General features: G+C 41.9%; 1 long non-coding RNA gene across 1 annotated transcript; it reads left to right on the top strand.

The window, feature by feature from the left end:
• The first annotated feature begins 1,406 nt into the window (after nt 1-1,406).
• LOC125911695 (uncharacterized) lies at nt 1,407-15,227 on the top strand. Its single transcript, XR_007454415.1, has 2 exons — nt 1,407-1,598; nt 15,030-15,227. It is a non-coding gene; the product is annotated as an uncharacterized LOC125911695 (long non-coding RNA).
• The last annotated feature ends 373 nt before the right edge of the window (nt 15,228-15,600 follow it).

Raw genomic sequence — 15,600 nt, 5'->3', positions numbered from 1 at the left:
AAATAAATGTTTTATTTTAGAATAATTTTAGATTTATAAAACAGTTACAAAGACGGTGCAGAGTTCCCATATACCTTACATTCAGTTATAGATGTTTTTACACTCATGAATTTTCTGTATTTAATAGATTTTAATCCATTACAGAATTTATCTTTTATGGTGTTTGGATTGCCTCATCTTTGGCTGGTGGGAGCCCATTCAAGTGTGTCCTTTTTGACTGACATATTTATGGACCTAATGAAGAAAACCAGTGTTGGGGATAACACCCAGAGGCAGCTGTTGATTAGGAAGTATGTGTGGTTTGGGTGGGGAAGGACAGTTGAGGGCAGGAAGGGAAAGACTTTAGAGTAGTAAGACAAAAATAAGATGCTAATTCGATTTATAGGGAAAATGGCATTTTGTACAAGATGCTCTAGAAGTTTGAACTCTGCCAGCATGACTCCCACTGGGAGGAGATTGTGTCCTTATTAACAAATGCAGGCTGGCCTCGTACCCTGGGGCCATGGGGAACCAGGGCCTGCTGGGATGCTCTGCCCATGGTCATTAAGCAGGCCCACTGCCAGCCTCTCTCAGCTCATCAGCCTCAGGCCCTGGGAATGATTAGAAAGTGCTGCGGGGCACTAGGATTCTCTATTCAGTTGGCAAGTGCTGTTGCTGTTCCCTACATGCATCCAGCAGCCAGGGAAGGTGTGGGGGAGATGGATAAACCTGAGATTGCCTCATGTGTGGAGGGGAAACAGGCCAGAGGACCAACACAGAAGAGGTGCCTGCCCAGGAACAGGCTTTGGGCTGCAATTGTGCAGCTGCTTTCTACTTCGATTCTCACCATAGAAACTTGCACGTGTTCTGTGTGGCTAAAGATGGATGCTTTGGGATAAGAGGTGGGAACGGCACCTTTCTTGTCCTCAAGGAACTTACAAGGAAGGTTAGCTGCAATGGCAGGCTGTCTATGAGTGGTTAATAGGACAGGACCAGAAATCCTGCTAGAGCTGGACTGTGCCATGGGAACATGTGGAATATTTATGGTAGGAGGCTGGAGATGGAAGTGGCATCTCATCACAACTCTTTGTCAGGTGGTGGTGTGCATCCATGCTGGGCTGGCTAGGAAGGCACCTCTAGGGTCCCCGTCTCTGCCCAGAACCACCAGTGATGACGCTCATGGAGACTCGCTGTGGCAGAAGCCATGAGTTAGAGAGAGTGCTTAGATGTTTGTGTGCACAGAGCAAGGAGGTATAAAGGTCAGCAAAGGCTCTGGGACCTGACAGACTTCTTGTGTGACTGTGGGCGGCTCTCCAAGTCCTCACCATCAGATGAAATGTCATCTTCTCTCTCCGGGTCATTGTGAGAAAACAATGAGAGCATGCTTGAGCCTGTTCAGAGCAGGTGCTCAGTAGCAGTGGCTGACACAAGTAGAGGCTTACTAAACACACCCAAGAGTGATGATGAGAGTCACTGCCAGTTCCCTTCAAGGGAAATGTGTTGGGGTGGGATAGCCACGGTCACCGTGACAATAGAGATGTATGGCGAGTCTCAGCATACAGCTCAAGTCCCTGGGAGACCACGGGGGAAGAGGAGAAGGGTCTGCACTGAAGGCCAATGTGAGTTCCTAGTGCTGCAGGGCTCTTCTCTCCAGCTTCGGGTGTTTAGTGCTCCCACATATGTCTAGGAACTGTGGCTCTTATGCCACAGTTGACAATTGTGATGCCAAAAGGAAGGGGCATCCTTGGGTGGCCTTTCCTTGTCAGGCAGAAGCTCACCCAGCACCTGAGGCTGACCCATTAATGATCCAACAGAACTATCTTGTGAAGAGGGCCTGGGCGGGAGGTGGGGTGAGCCAAGGCTTTGCCTTTAGGGTCCTTCCCAAATTTCTGGTGAAGCAGGACACAACCAGTTGAAGATAATTCATGTAAGATGAATTGTAATGTGATTAAGGCTTCTTAGAAGAGAGAGCTCTGAGCTGCCTCAGGGACAGGTAGAATTTGTATAGAGGAAGCAGAGAGGAAAGGCATTCCAAGTGAGTGCCATGATAATGCATTAGAGTTGAATCAAGAGACCTGGTTCTAGTCTTAGTTCCACAACTCATTAGTTTTATGACCATGGTCAAGTCACTTAGTGTCTCTGAGTCTCAGTTTATTCATACAATGGGCATGATGGCACCACCCTCATAGGGTTGTCATCAGGATTAAATGGGATTACATTGATAAATCCTGGCACCCAGGTTTTATGTTAAGTCCATGGGAAAGAATGGGCATGGAGCAAACAGGCCTTCATTGAGCATCCCCGGCATGGCCCAGAAGTGGGCTTCTGGAATTACATTTACAAGTTTTTGTATTTGTTCTTTTCTTTTTTGCTGGAATAAATGTTTTATATATTTATCAGAATGTCAAGAGTCTGTAAATTGTGAAAGATAAAGGTACAGAGCTTTAGACTTTAAAAAGTGTATTTGCTCATTATCTCACTTGAGATCACACGATTCCCATGTGATACGTTGAGAGTCATTATTATGTTTTATATTCAACAATTGAAATAACATTCCCAGAGACCTAGGACTGTTGGACTTCTGTGGGTAGCTTCTCCAGCGTCCTTCTCTTTTTCCCTTCACAAGGGCTCCAGATTTCCAGTGGTGATCCATGTGTTTTCTGTGGTGTGGGAGGAGACTGCAACCTAGCTAAGGCTGATCAGCACATTCTGTCTCAGTGACTGCTCTGGTTCGTGCATGAACTTGTGACCCAAGAGTCTGGTCAGAATGAATTTCCCAGTGTGTCACCATGAATTCTTGGACACATTTTCAGTGTCTTTCCATAGACTGTGTTGTAGGCAAGGTGAGGCTTGAGATTGCCACAACCATTTTGCTTCCATAAGCAAAGGGACCTCAGGAATAAGTTTGACCCAGAAGAACCAGACAGGCAGAGAAGAGTAGCTATATTCCTGACCAAAGTGCCCCAATTAACTCTATATTTCTTCATACACGTGAATCATAAATTCCTCTTAGTAGGCCAATATGAATTTTCTATTATTTGAGACCAAAAATCTCTTAGTCAATTTAGGTGTCTTGGTCAAGATCACACAACACACCGGTGACAGAACTGGGGTATGAACCCAATAGCCTTTGGTTCCCATTAACATAACAACCCTTTGGTTCCCCCCTCCACCAATTGGTCATGATCATTCCTGGGTTCGTTGACACCTCAGCCTGCCTTTTGGGTGTCAAATTCCTATAAATTCACTTCTTGATGGACAAACAATGCTTTTAAAAACAGGTTCTTAGGTGGCTTCTCTTATAAATCCAAGGAATAACTCATGGAACTAGGATTTGGTGAACTGGTCTATCCCTTCTGGGAAATCTTGATCTCTCAAAGTCTAGATGGAAGGGATAAGCAGGGTTGCTGTTCTGCTCACACTCTGCTCTTTCCTCCTCTCATCAAATGCATATTGAGTGCCTCCTCTGGGCAGGGCCTGTGCTTATTATGGGCTGTATTAGTAATTGAAGCATATATGACCCTGCCTTGTGGTCCTTACAATCCAGTGGAAGACTTTCTGGCATTGGAGGTCATAAGGAGCAGGCTGATAGAGGCAGATGTAAAGGCAAGTGGGATGCATTCGGACCAGGGAGGTGTAGCCGCAAGGAATCTTCCATGGCTGGGTGGCGATGGGGCTCTGTGGGGGAGCCAAGGTCCATCTGCAGGTCTGGGAAACCCCCGCACTGTACCTGCTATATGCCCTGTGCTTTCTAGTGGAGTGATAGTGGCTGTGCCATGGAAAGGGCATTGTTGTAAGTGATTGGACCTTGGGAAGTACATTAAATGTTCAGAACCTTGGTTTTCCATGTAATAAATGTATACCCTTACTTCATAGTGTCCTCGTGATTATTAAGACAACGTAGATAAATATACGTTCTAGTAACGAGCACATAGTAGATATTCCATTTAAGTATTTAAGTATCGTTTTCTATGTCACCTTTGTAACACCATGCCCCCTCATTCATAAAACAAGAATATCTTCCAAAAAACCTCTAGACTAAGCATTATTGGGAAAGAAAATCACTATTTTCTGTATCACCTCATCCCTAAATCACAAAGCTTAATCTCAAGGACTTATTTGCGTGCTGTACGTCTTTAGGGATAATATTATCATTTATTGCAGTTGGTGTGGAGAGAACTGAGGGGAGGGCTAAAGAAGAATAAGCACTAAACCTGGCTCTGTGCTAACTGCTGTGTAACCTTGGGAAAGACACCTTACTACTCTGAGTCTCAGTTTCCTCTTCTGTAAAATAGAGATTATTTTTACTTATGGATGTAAATGCATTTTTTCCCCATCAGATCACTTTGGGATTGGTTAGGATCAAAGGAACATGAGAGAAAAGGGCTGGAGGGGCAGGTGGCCCAGGCCATGGAGGAACCTCAGTCTACTTGTTAGCTCTGGGGTGGCCAGCTTGGCTTCTCAGACTTATGGGGGCTTCACCTGCCAGGTAAAATCATGACTTGTCCCATGACTGGCTTCTTTTCCAGGGTTGGTGGATGGCTGCAGCCTTGAGCAGAATATAATCCCTGAAGAAGCCAGTCAAGTCTGCATAACCCCCTGGGTGTGGCCTCACTGGATAATCAGAGACAGCTCAGCTTCCTGTACTCATAGGACAGTGCTGTTGTAGGATCAAAAGAGAGATGGATAGAAATGCATCTTAAAAATGCCAGGTGTCCTCTCTTTCAATCACTTGAGATTTGACAGCAGGTTGGAACCAGTGGGCTTCCATTTCCTCATATCAGCTTGGATGATAACTCTCTCTCCAGTGATAGGGAAGGGGAGTTAGAAATTGGAACTCAATAGATTGGACATCATGTCATAAACAAAACAAAGTGAAAGCATATTTTCTTCTCATTCCATGGGACTGAGGTGAGGAATGGTCTGATTCGTTTGGAGAATGTAGCATGCTCTGGGGTGTGCGTGAGCTCCTTCTTCTCTCAGGACATGCTAGGTTGGAGCCATAGCTCATTTCAAAAGGTATTCTGAGTCGAGTGGAAGGTAACACATCAGTTGGGTGTCCCATTTCAAGGTCAAATTGTGTGCTTATCCTTCAAAGTCTTGGGAAATCTTTCAAATGCCTAAAATGTACAAAGACAGCAAAAGTTTAATATAGTTGCTTCCAAAGAGTGGTTAAGTGTCCAAGTGTGAGTTCTAGTCTTGTCATGTGGTGTGTGTATGGAAGCTCTCTCTTTTTTGTTTTGTTTTGTTTTTGAATCTTGTTACCTCCAGAGGAGGATTTGCCCCACTTTCCTTCTTTGAGTATGGGTTACAGGGAGGAAACACAGACATGGACACACAGCAGTGGGTCTGTGTGACAAAAAGAGAAGAAAAACAAAGATCCAAGGAGAAGAAGAGAAGAGAAGAAGTGTCAGAACACGGAGAAAAAATTCCAGAGGAAACTAACGAAAGAGGGAAAAGCTACATAGTGTCAGACTTTTAAGAAGATGAGCTATCGCCACTCCCATCAGGGTATCAGGGTGACTGAAGAAAGGCCAGCTTGTGCACAGGCAGGAGGCACATGGTAGGGCACTGAGTAGCCAGGGAGAGCTGGGCAGAAGGAGAGAAGGTGAGCACAATGGGAGAGAGCAAGAGGGAGGCAGACACAGAACAGGAACCCTCTGCCTCTAGCCACTGTGGGACAAGGGCAGGTGAATGAGGGCATGGGGCCAGGAGCAAAGGAAGAAAGAAGAAAAGAAACACCCTCACTGGCACTGCTACCCAAAATGATGTTAGGTTTGTGTCCCAGGGGAGTTACAGGAGGGCACCGGGCTCTGGTCTTCTGAAGCCACTTCTCCACCTACATGCACTGGGGCTTTAAAGAGGCAAGTAGCATCTTTACCTGGGATTATAGCCACTTCTCAGAGGCTGGCCAGTTATGCTTACCTTCAGCACTAGTGGGTAGACAGTGAACACTTGCTGTTCATTGGCACTGAGTCTTCTTGGCTGACAGGTGGTGGACTGTCCCTGGACAGGGGAGGGGGGTGCCCAGGGCACCTAGATCCACCTGAATTCTCCTCTGGTCTTAGACTCTTCCCCAGGGCTTGGAGGATCTCCATGAAAGAGTCCCAGCTCTCTTATGTTTTGGAAAATGCTTTTAGTTATAGGCAAAACAAAACAATCTCTCATTATGTAACAAAACTTGCTGGGTCCCAGTTCTGGGGAGATGAACTTGCTCAGTGCCTGGTCTCTTTTCTGTGGCTCATGTTGAGGACCCCTCAGCACGTATACAGTCTTCTCTCTGAACTGGCCCTGTGCCTTGAGGGATCGGGTGGCTGCTGGTAATGTCTTCTTTACTTTATTGATCCCGCTGGGCTCTGCCAACTCTAGGTAGAAAGGACCAGGTCACACGGTTCCCTTTAGTTCTTCAAAACATTGGAATTTATGACCTTTGGAATAGAGATTAACTTTATATTAATCTTTTCTACAGTCTTCCAAGTTCACTTTGCTCCTTCTGAAAAAAAAAAATTCTTCTGAAGGCAGAAGAAACACCCAAGATTTAATTACAGGCTGAATATAATGGTCCTTAGTAGAAGACAGAAGGAGTTCTTAATAAGAGAAAAAAGTCCAGGGATCCTGATGCCGACAACATGTGTCTCTTCTCCCATGAAGACTCATGCCTAAGTGCCTCAAATTTTAATTCTTCAGATGCTGCAGATGAGTTTTTCCTGAGAGAGAGAGAGAGAGAGAGAGAGAGAGAGAGAGAAGGGAGGTACAAATGGCAGAGACAGATAAGTGCTCACTAATTCTTGGGAGACACTGCTGGACTGCATTTTCCCACCTCCACAGATATTAAGTATGGCCATGTGATTGGGTTCTAAGCAATGGAAGTCATGCCTATTGCCTCTAGATTCGGCATCCAAGACTCCCCCCTGTATCCCTTCATGCCCTTTTCCCTTCTGGCAGGTGGAATGAAAGAGACTCTGAAGGTGTCTCCTTAGGCTGGGTTCCATGGAAAAAGACTTTGAGAAGGAGATCCGCATGTAGGTTTATTGCATGGTGCTCTCGGGAACAACACATGTGCAGGAGAGCATGACTGGACGCAGAGTTCATCTGAATTCAGTCCCAGCAGAGGCCTTAGCTGATCCCAAGGGCTGCTCCGAAGTTGGGCTGGTCCTTTAGAGATGCCCTCAATTGGGAAAAGGAGGCTGGGGCTTTGTATCCAAAGTCACTGGATGTGGGCTCTCTCCTGGGGGGGGGGGTGTCGATAACCTCAGGTAAGGCAGCATCCTTTGCCTATACCTCAAGAGGATCTCAGCCGTGAGCCCCTCAAGAGAAAATGCTCCTCAGCACCTAGGCCTGGAGGTACCTGGAAAGTATACCTCAGCACTCACCACGGTGACATCGAAAGTCTGAGTTGAAGGTGGCAGAGCTCTGTTGTTCAGGGTCCGTGAGTGACTGTCTCTTTCCTTCCACGGAAGGTGGGATAGAGAATGAAGATGTGAGAGAAAGCGTATACTATTCTGGTTTATGTTGAGATTTCCACTTTAACTTTCTAGATGTCCATTGAAAATATGTTTGCCAGAAAGAAAAGCAACTGCAATAAATATTCTGTAAAGCTAGTCAAGGAGGAGGCTGCTGAAAGAACGGGAAACTTACAGTGTCTAGGGCTTGCCACCTTATGGCTTCTTCCCACCTGGCCAGGTTTGGGGACCCACATATGGACACCTCTTTTTGCCTCCTGTTATTCACAAGCTAAATATTAGCATGTGCTTGGCAGATGCAGCTGCTGAGTTTCTTCTGATATTAACCTCCATATTTTAAAATAATATGCCTGACCCTGTGGTTCCTTATTTAATTTATCTAGTATCTATTTATTCCCCACTATGGAAGATAAGCTTTTAGTACTCAAACATCAGGGCCTATATCACCTCCCTTCTCCCACCATTCAATCAGTTAAATGATAATTTTTGGTTAAATCAGTATTCAACGTTTACATTACCATGATGATGTACGTGTTGTTCATAGCTGATGTTACTTGCGTGCTATACATTCCATTTCTTGTGTAGTGTTTGACTTTTCTACTAGTTGATTATTGACTTTAAGAAACTGATTAGTTTTCTTCTACCTGTGAATAACTCTTCCCATATCTATGAGCTACCTAAAAGTCTCTCTCAATCTGGTCTGGCAATTAGGTGCTCTATTAGCTCTTGGCAGCTTCTCTCTTGGAACCCACCACCCTCAAATTTCCAGCTGGACAAGTTGCTTCAGGCCACCCACACAGCTGTTGCTCAGGGATTTCCATTCACTATCCTTGTCTGAGCTTTTCAAAGTCCTAAGAAAACATTTGAGATTTGGAAAAAAAATATTGTCTCCAAAAATAAAATCACAAGTTAGAAATAAACAAACATTTAACTAAATTGCATAATATCATGTCAACTAGTCGATTGCAACTCAACTCAACTCAACATTCCTTGACATGGCTCTCCAACTCTGATCTGGGGTGCATACTTGGATGGATCTTAAGAAGTCCCTGAAGATACCCCCAGTGCAGTTCTCTAGTTTTTTTTTTTTCACATGGGTGTAGCTTCTATGAGAAACATAATGATCTGGATATGGTTGGCACCTATTCAAACCTACCCTCACAGAGATGGTGAAATCAATGGGAATCCAAGACTTTTCAGAGTTATTATTTTTTTTTTTTTTTGCTGTTCTGATACCTGACTCCTTTACTTCATCTTCTCACCTGCCACTGTTATCAATCTCACTCCTTTGGTGTGATCCACAATATATTTTCTAAGATTTGAGTCCATTTCCTTGCTCTATCCTTAATCTCTCCACCTTGGATGAAGGATTCTAAAAATGATCCTTTGAGTGGTAACTTTATTGACCAAAGTAGCCTCCATATTCTTCCTCCTCTTGTGCTTATCTCTCTCCAGCGCCCGGAAGAAGGCCAGATCAAGAAAACAATCTTCCCAGTTGTTGATTCTGATAACAGTATTATCACATAGTGTTCTGGACATCTTGCCTTTGCTCTCCAGATGCATTCTTTACCTTTCTTCACCATGCTTTCAGTGCTAAGTGGCTGACCTGAATGGATTGTATTATACAGTTTCTCTTACCCTCTGCTTCCAGTTGGAAATTGCCCAATGGGGGCTCTGTAGGTGAGTGAAAGTACGGGAGTTTCTGTCAGGCCAACCTTTCAGCTAGTATTTCTGGTTCTGGAAGCTGCTCCTTCTTCTTGCCAGCTAGCCATGTAACTGTTTTCATCATGAAAACAAAGTCATAGGCACAAGTCTTTCTGTAGATGCTCATGTAGCAGCTCAACCTCAAGAAAGACAGAAATTCCACATTGTTTTTGTGACTTAATTTTCATTTCATGTCTCCATTTTGCCAGGAATGTACATATTTGATTTCAGTCAAATTGGTCTTCCTCCATTTTCCTTGGGTTTGGACTTACTTTGTTGTGTTATAAGTTTGGGAGTTAAAGGTCTCAGTGCTAAATTCTCATGGCAGCTCCTATTGATATGCCTTTCGTTCCATTTTGCCCTCAGTGGTCAGTCCACAGAGGCCACTGCTAAGTCATCCTTTGTGGTTTCCAGAATCATTTCAGACCTGCTTTGTTACTCTAAACAAACACATGACCTTTTTTCTCTGACTTATCTTGGGGCTATGCTTAGGAAAAGAGACAGATTATCTGCCTAACTCTTGATGATATAAATCCTAGCTAAGGGGTTTGTTATTTTCCACCCAGAGGAAGCAGGTCTCCTTTCATAGAGACTTCCAAAATGTCAATTCTTAACCCTTCCCCTACAGTAGGAAATGTTTCCTCAGTTTGAGGAGTAAGGGGTAGAAAACCCTGTTCCACGTCCTCCTGGGTATTCCTAAATATATTGAATACAACCTGAACACTTTCTCCTCCCTTCAGAGCCTATAGATTTTTGAAATTCAAAATCCAGAAAGGGACTGGATGTGCCAGGAAGGAATTTGGAGGGATTAAGAAAACCAAGAGCCATACGGAAAATAAATAACTTAAAAAAATTCTATCTTTCTCCCACTTTACCCTCAACTGTGTCCTCTTGGGCAACATGAAGGAGAAGTTCTGATAAATGGTGAGCAATAGTTGGTTGAATCCTCCACAGCAAAGAAGAAAAATCCATGGTGGACATGCGGAAGGGAGGTTGGAGAGGGGCCCTTTGAGGAGATGGAGGGCTTGTCTTTTGGTGTTCAGGTATATTGAGGGGCAAAGAGGACTGGACACAGAAACATCCACCAGGAATGAAGTCCCAGCTCAGGATTGGTTAAGACTGAGAGCTGCTTAGAGAGGCTATGATAGGTAGAGGCAGGGAACAGTGAGACCTGTACTTGAAAAAGTGAGAGGGAAGCCTGTTATCATTTTGAGGATTGAGTCCAAGTCCTTGAAAAGAGCAATAATATCAATCATAACGTTTATGGGGGTGCTCAGTCCTGCTCATTTAGTCCTTACTATAGCCCATTGAGGTACTGTGTATAATTATTCCCGCTATTTTTGATGAGGAAATTGAGAACAGAGAGATTTTTGTCCTAACCAGGATCACAGAGTTAATAAATGAAAGACTAGGACTTATTTGCAGTTCTACCTCCTTCTAACCCTGAGTCTCAACTACCCTGCCTTTGCAGGAGAAAAATGTGGTTGTTGAGTCAATGACAACTTCAGGAGTCAGATGATAACAATAGTAATAATAAATGATGGTAATTAAATATATTAAATACTCATATCATTAGAAATGTCTTATGTTCCAGGAACTCTCAGGACCTTCTACACATCCTTATTTCCCTCAACACATTCAGAAACAAAATCTGAGTCTCTCAGGAGAGTGTCTTGCACAAAGCAAATTAAACAATCCCCACTGCTCTTACTGCCCTCAATTTGAGTTCAGTTAAATTACTGGTTCTTTAGTACTTACTCACTCTTGGTTCTACTAGGACACTACTCAAAAGTAACTCTGGAGTTGATCTTCAAAATAATTCTTTTGAGTTGGACATCATAAAAATGGAGGAGTAGCCAGCTCCAAGCCCTTGTCTCCCCACACAAACACTGAAAAACAAGCAAAAATTGTCAGAACTAATGTAAAAACTCTGGAAAAACAGTAAAAAACTTACATCAATCAAGTGGAATTCAAGAAAAATATATGTCAACATTAGGTGACCACAAGCTAGGAAACAAGGACTTCAGTAACCACACACAACAAAGAAAACAGTCTATGAAAAAAATTGTTAAATCATTAAATAAATGACTATAGGCTTCAACAATCAAGAAAAATAAACACATTTTGAGGTAGAGAGAGAATCTCATTTCCAGAGTTACCATTTTATAATACTCAAATGTCCAGTTGTCAACAACAACAACAAAGTTACAAGGCCTACAAAGACATAGTAACAAAGGGCCCTACAAAGAAATAAAATGAGTAGAAAGAAACATTCCCTGAGGAACTAGCATTGGACTTATTAGACAAAAACTTTAAAACAACAATCTTAAATATACTTAAAAAACAAAAGAAGAACATGGACAAAAAAAAAGGGCATTAAGAAATAAAGTATGAAAAATGATAATATCAATAAAGAGGTAAGAATGATTAAAGAAACATAATTTCTGGAGGTTAAAAGTACAACTGAAAAGAAAAATAAACTAAGGGGTTCAACAATAGGAAAAAAGTATCTATGAACTTGAATATAGGAAATTTGCAATTATCAAGTCTAAGGAGCAGAAAGAAACATGACAGAACTTAAGTGATATATGCAACTCTATTAGGGGGACCAATATAGGTATCTTGAAAGTCCCAGAAGGAAAAGACATAGAGAAAGAAACAAAAAATAGTTGAAGAAGTAATGACCAAAAATCTTCCCAAGTTTTATGAAAGACATAAAGCTACACATCCAAGAAGCTCAACAAACTCCAAATAGGATAAAAATAAGAAAGAGACCAACACTGAGACACATTGTAATCGAACTATTGAAAGTCAAAGAGACAATCATGAAAGCAGTGAGAAAGAAGTGACTCATTATACACAAGGATCTTCTATAAGACTAACAACCAATTTCTCATGAAAAATCATTGAAACCAAAAGGAGTGGGATGACATATTTAAGGTGCTGAAAGAAAACAACCTGTTATTTGAGAATTCTATACCCAACAAAACTGTCCTTGAACAATGAGGGAGAAATTAAGATATTCCCAGAGAAATAACAACTGAAGAAGTTTGTTACCACTGGACCCATCCTACAGAAAATGCCAAAGGGAATCCTTCAGGTTGAAATGAAAGGACACTAAGACAGCATGGGTAACAAGAGAAAAAAAAATTGACCTTTGTAACAATTAAAAATATTTGTGCATTGTGGGGAATAAGTTTAAGAATTCCCTGAGCTTGCACCAATGGGTTAACAAGGCTTAGGGCAGAAAGCCACCTCAGGGTGAAAGCGCCCCCAGTGTAGAACAAAGCATAGAGTGGAAAGTTGCTTCCACAGGATGAAAGCGTTGGAGAACAAGTAGAGGCAGAACCATAGGGTGAAAACACCCCCAGCATAGAACAAAGCATAGAGCAGAAAGCCGCTTCCACAGGATGAAAACGTCTGAGAACAGGTAGAAGCCGAAAGCCCTTGCAGCAGGGCAAACACGTCCAGAGTTAATTAGCAAGAAAAATACCTTGTTAATCCTGAAGTATCATTCTCTATTTGTCTCAGCCCCTAGAAAAGTTAAGATAAACAGACACAGTGTCTGGTGCCTGCAATAAACAGCCGTTTGCTTGGCGTTGGGTCTTTGATTTGTCTTGACCCTAACCCCTAACACCTCATGCCTTTGAAACCCCCTTTCTCTCACACACATGAATCAATGATCACTGTTTTATTATCTCTTTCTGCACATCCATCACGTTTGAAAGCCTTCTGATCCTAATAAATATGGAGCAAGGACCCTTACTCAGGGCTCTTGTCTCCTCCCAGACATTAGCCTCTCTCATATTCAATTCTGCATCCATTCTCTCACTGGACAAGACAGAACTCCAGACTCAAAGTCTGTGACAGTACATCAAGGGATATTTATCAAGAAAGTGAAGCAAAACCCCACAAAAATAGGAGAAAATATTTGCAAATCCTTTATCTGATAAAGGTCTGAACAGCAAGACAAATGACTCTAGTTATTTGGAAGAGCAGTTGGGAAAATGGATAAAGGACTTAGACATTTCTTCAAAGAAGATATACACGTGGTCAATAGGTATATCTTATTATAGGAAACGCTGCTCAACATCATTAGTCTCTAGAGGAATGCAAATCAAACCACAGAGAGGGACCACTTCATATCCATTAGGCTGACTATAATTTTTTTTAAAAAGGGAAAATAACAAGTGTTGGTGAGGATATGGAAAAAACTGGAACCCTTATACACTGCTGGTGGGACTATAAGATGGTGCAGTCTCTGTGGAAAATAGTTTGGAAGTTCCCCAAAAAACTAAACGTAGAATTACTCTATGACCCAATATTTCTGGTTCTAGATATATACCCCAAGAATTGAAAACAGGAACTCCTACAGTTTTTGTATGCCAGTGTTTATTGCAGCATTATTCACAATAGCCAAAATGTAGAAACAATGCAAGTGCCCATCAAAAGATGAATGGATAAGTTAAATGTTGTATATACATATAGTGGAATAATTTTTAGCCATGAAAAGGAAGTTTTAATGCATGGTATAACACAGATGAAAATTGAAAACATTATTAAAAAAAAAAAAACAAAAAAAAAAAAAAAAAAAAAAAGGACAGATACTGTATGATTCCATTTATGTGAAATATCTTGTAAAGGAAAATCCATAGAGACAGAAAGTAGATTAGAAGTTACCAGGGGCTGGAGGTAGGGGAAAATGGGAAATTAAGTTATTGCTTAATGGTCACAGAGTTTATGTTTGGGATGAGGAAAAAGGCTTGGAAATATATACTGCAGATGGTTGCACAACATTGTGAATGTAATTAATGCCTTTGAACTCTACACTTAAAAATGGTTAAAATGAAAATTTTTATGTTATGTATATCTTACTATGAGTTAAAAAATTAGAGAGTAAAAGAAAATTCTGTCATGAACACTATCAGTTGTTTTCTCAACATATATTCAGTCATTCTGACATACCCTTTGGTTGAGGAACCTAAGTTTCCTTGGTTTCTCTCAGTAACCAGCACCCAAAACTGGACCCAGGTAAGAGTGGCCCAATCATGATGGTCCCATCCTGATTGCTAGCGATTGGCTTAGGAAGCGAGGACTAAGCCAATCATACATGGGATTCTTTGAGGACTGTTATTGGTCTAGTGGGGCTGCTCATGTAGCCTAAAATGGTTTAGTCAGACTAAAGAGAAAGAATATTCATCACATTATGAGAGGTTTACTTTCTCTCTTCTTTCCTCTTGATGAACACTGGAAGGAGTATACTTCCTAGCTAAGTACTTCATAAATGGAGACATGTATGTGGGGTGGGGTGAAAGTAGCTTTATGAAGGGTTAATGACCTTTTACCTTCTATTCCTTATCTTACTATGAATATTCTAAAAAAACAATTGAGGCATTTATGTTTGGGATTTGTATTATATAGGTTCCACTGTATGTCCAAGTTGCAGGTGGTGGCTGGGGGTATTACTGAGGCTCCTGTCAGGGAGTCAGGGAGATCCTTGAAGATGGGATCTATTATTTCTCTGCTGCTGTGGAAGGTGAGCCCCCTCTTATCTGGAGCTTTGGAGATTCTCTCTGACATAGCTGAAAGACAGAGACCCTGCAAAATAAGTCACAAACACTTTCAGACTTGGGGGAAATTGATCATTTACTATGACATTGCAGAGTAAAATATAGAGGGAGAAAGCAGAGAGATTCTGGCTCTATTCTGACAACGTCATATTCTAAGTACCACAATATAGGCCCCATTTGAGCTCCCTGCTGTGTGATTGATTCTATCTGACTAGTTCCCCACTGGGTCCCTGCCATTGGAGACAGACTAGCAGGGGTCTGTCTGGGCATGCTTATCTGGATATTTGTTTCTTCTTTTGTTTTATCTTCTCAGTGGAGGAAATGGCAAGGGGGTTCACCTCTTCACTGTCTGTTCCAGTACTTCTTACTTCATTGATGTTACCAGTGAACAATGGAGCTGCCACTCACAGCCATCCCGCTGACATCACTCAGCTTCCCTGAGGAGAAGAGGTGCTATTGATAAATGATGTGGGGACCACTGGGTAGCCATGTGGAAAAAAAACACCCAAAACTAGAACCACAATTTCATTTTCTTTCTTTTTTTCTTTTTTTGAACCACAATTTCACTTTACCTCAAAATAGATTCCAGGTGGGTGAGAGTTTTAAACAAAAAAGTAAAATAAAACCATGAAATTAAAAGAAACTATGCTAATAAACTTGAACATCCTGAAAAAAATGGACCCATTTTTAAAAAGTTACAAAATATTATAATTGAAAGAAGAAGGGATAGAAAGCTGTAACATTTCAATAGACACTAAATAAATAGACAGGATAGTTAAATGGTCCCTACCCCCAAAAACACCCAAATCCAGATAATTTGTGAATTCCCATAAACTATCAATGAAGAGATGTTTCTTATCTTATTCCAGTTATCCCAGAAAGTA

The sequence above is a fragment of the Panthera uncia genome (genome assembly GCF_023721935.1).
Source record: "Panthera uncia isolate 11264 chromosome C1 unlocalized genomic scaffold, Puncia_PCG_1.0 HiC_scaffold_3, whole genome shotgun sequence".
NCBI classification, from domain to species: domain Eukaryota; kingdom Metazoa; phylum Chordata; class Mammalia; order Carnivora; family Felidae; genus Panthera; species Panthera uncia.
The sequence above is the reverse complement of the archived record's forward strand: the minus strand, read 5'-3'. Positions and strand labels throughout refer to the sequence as shown.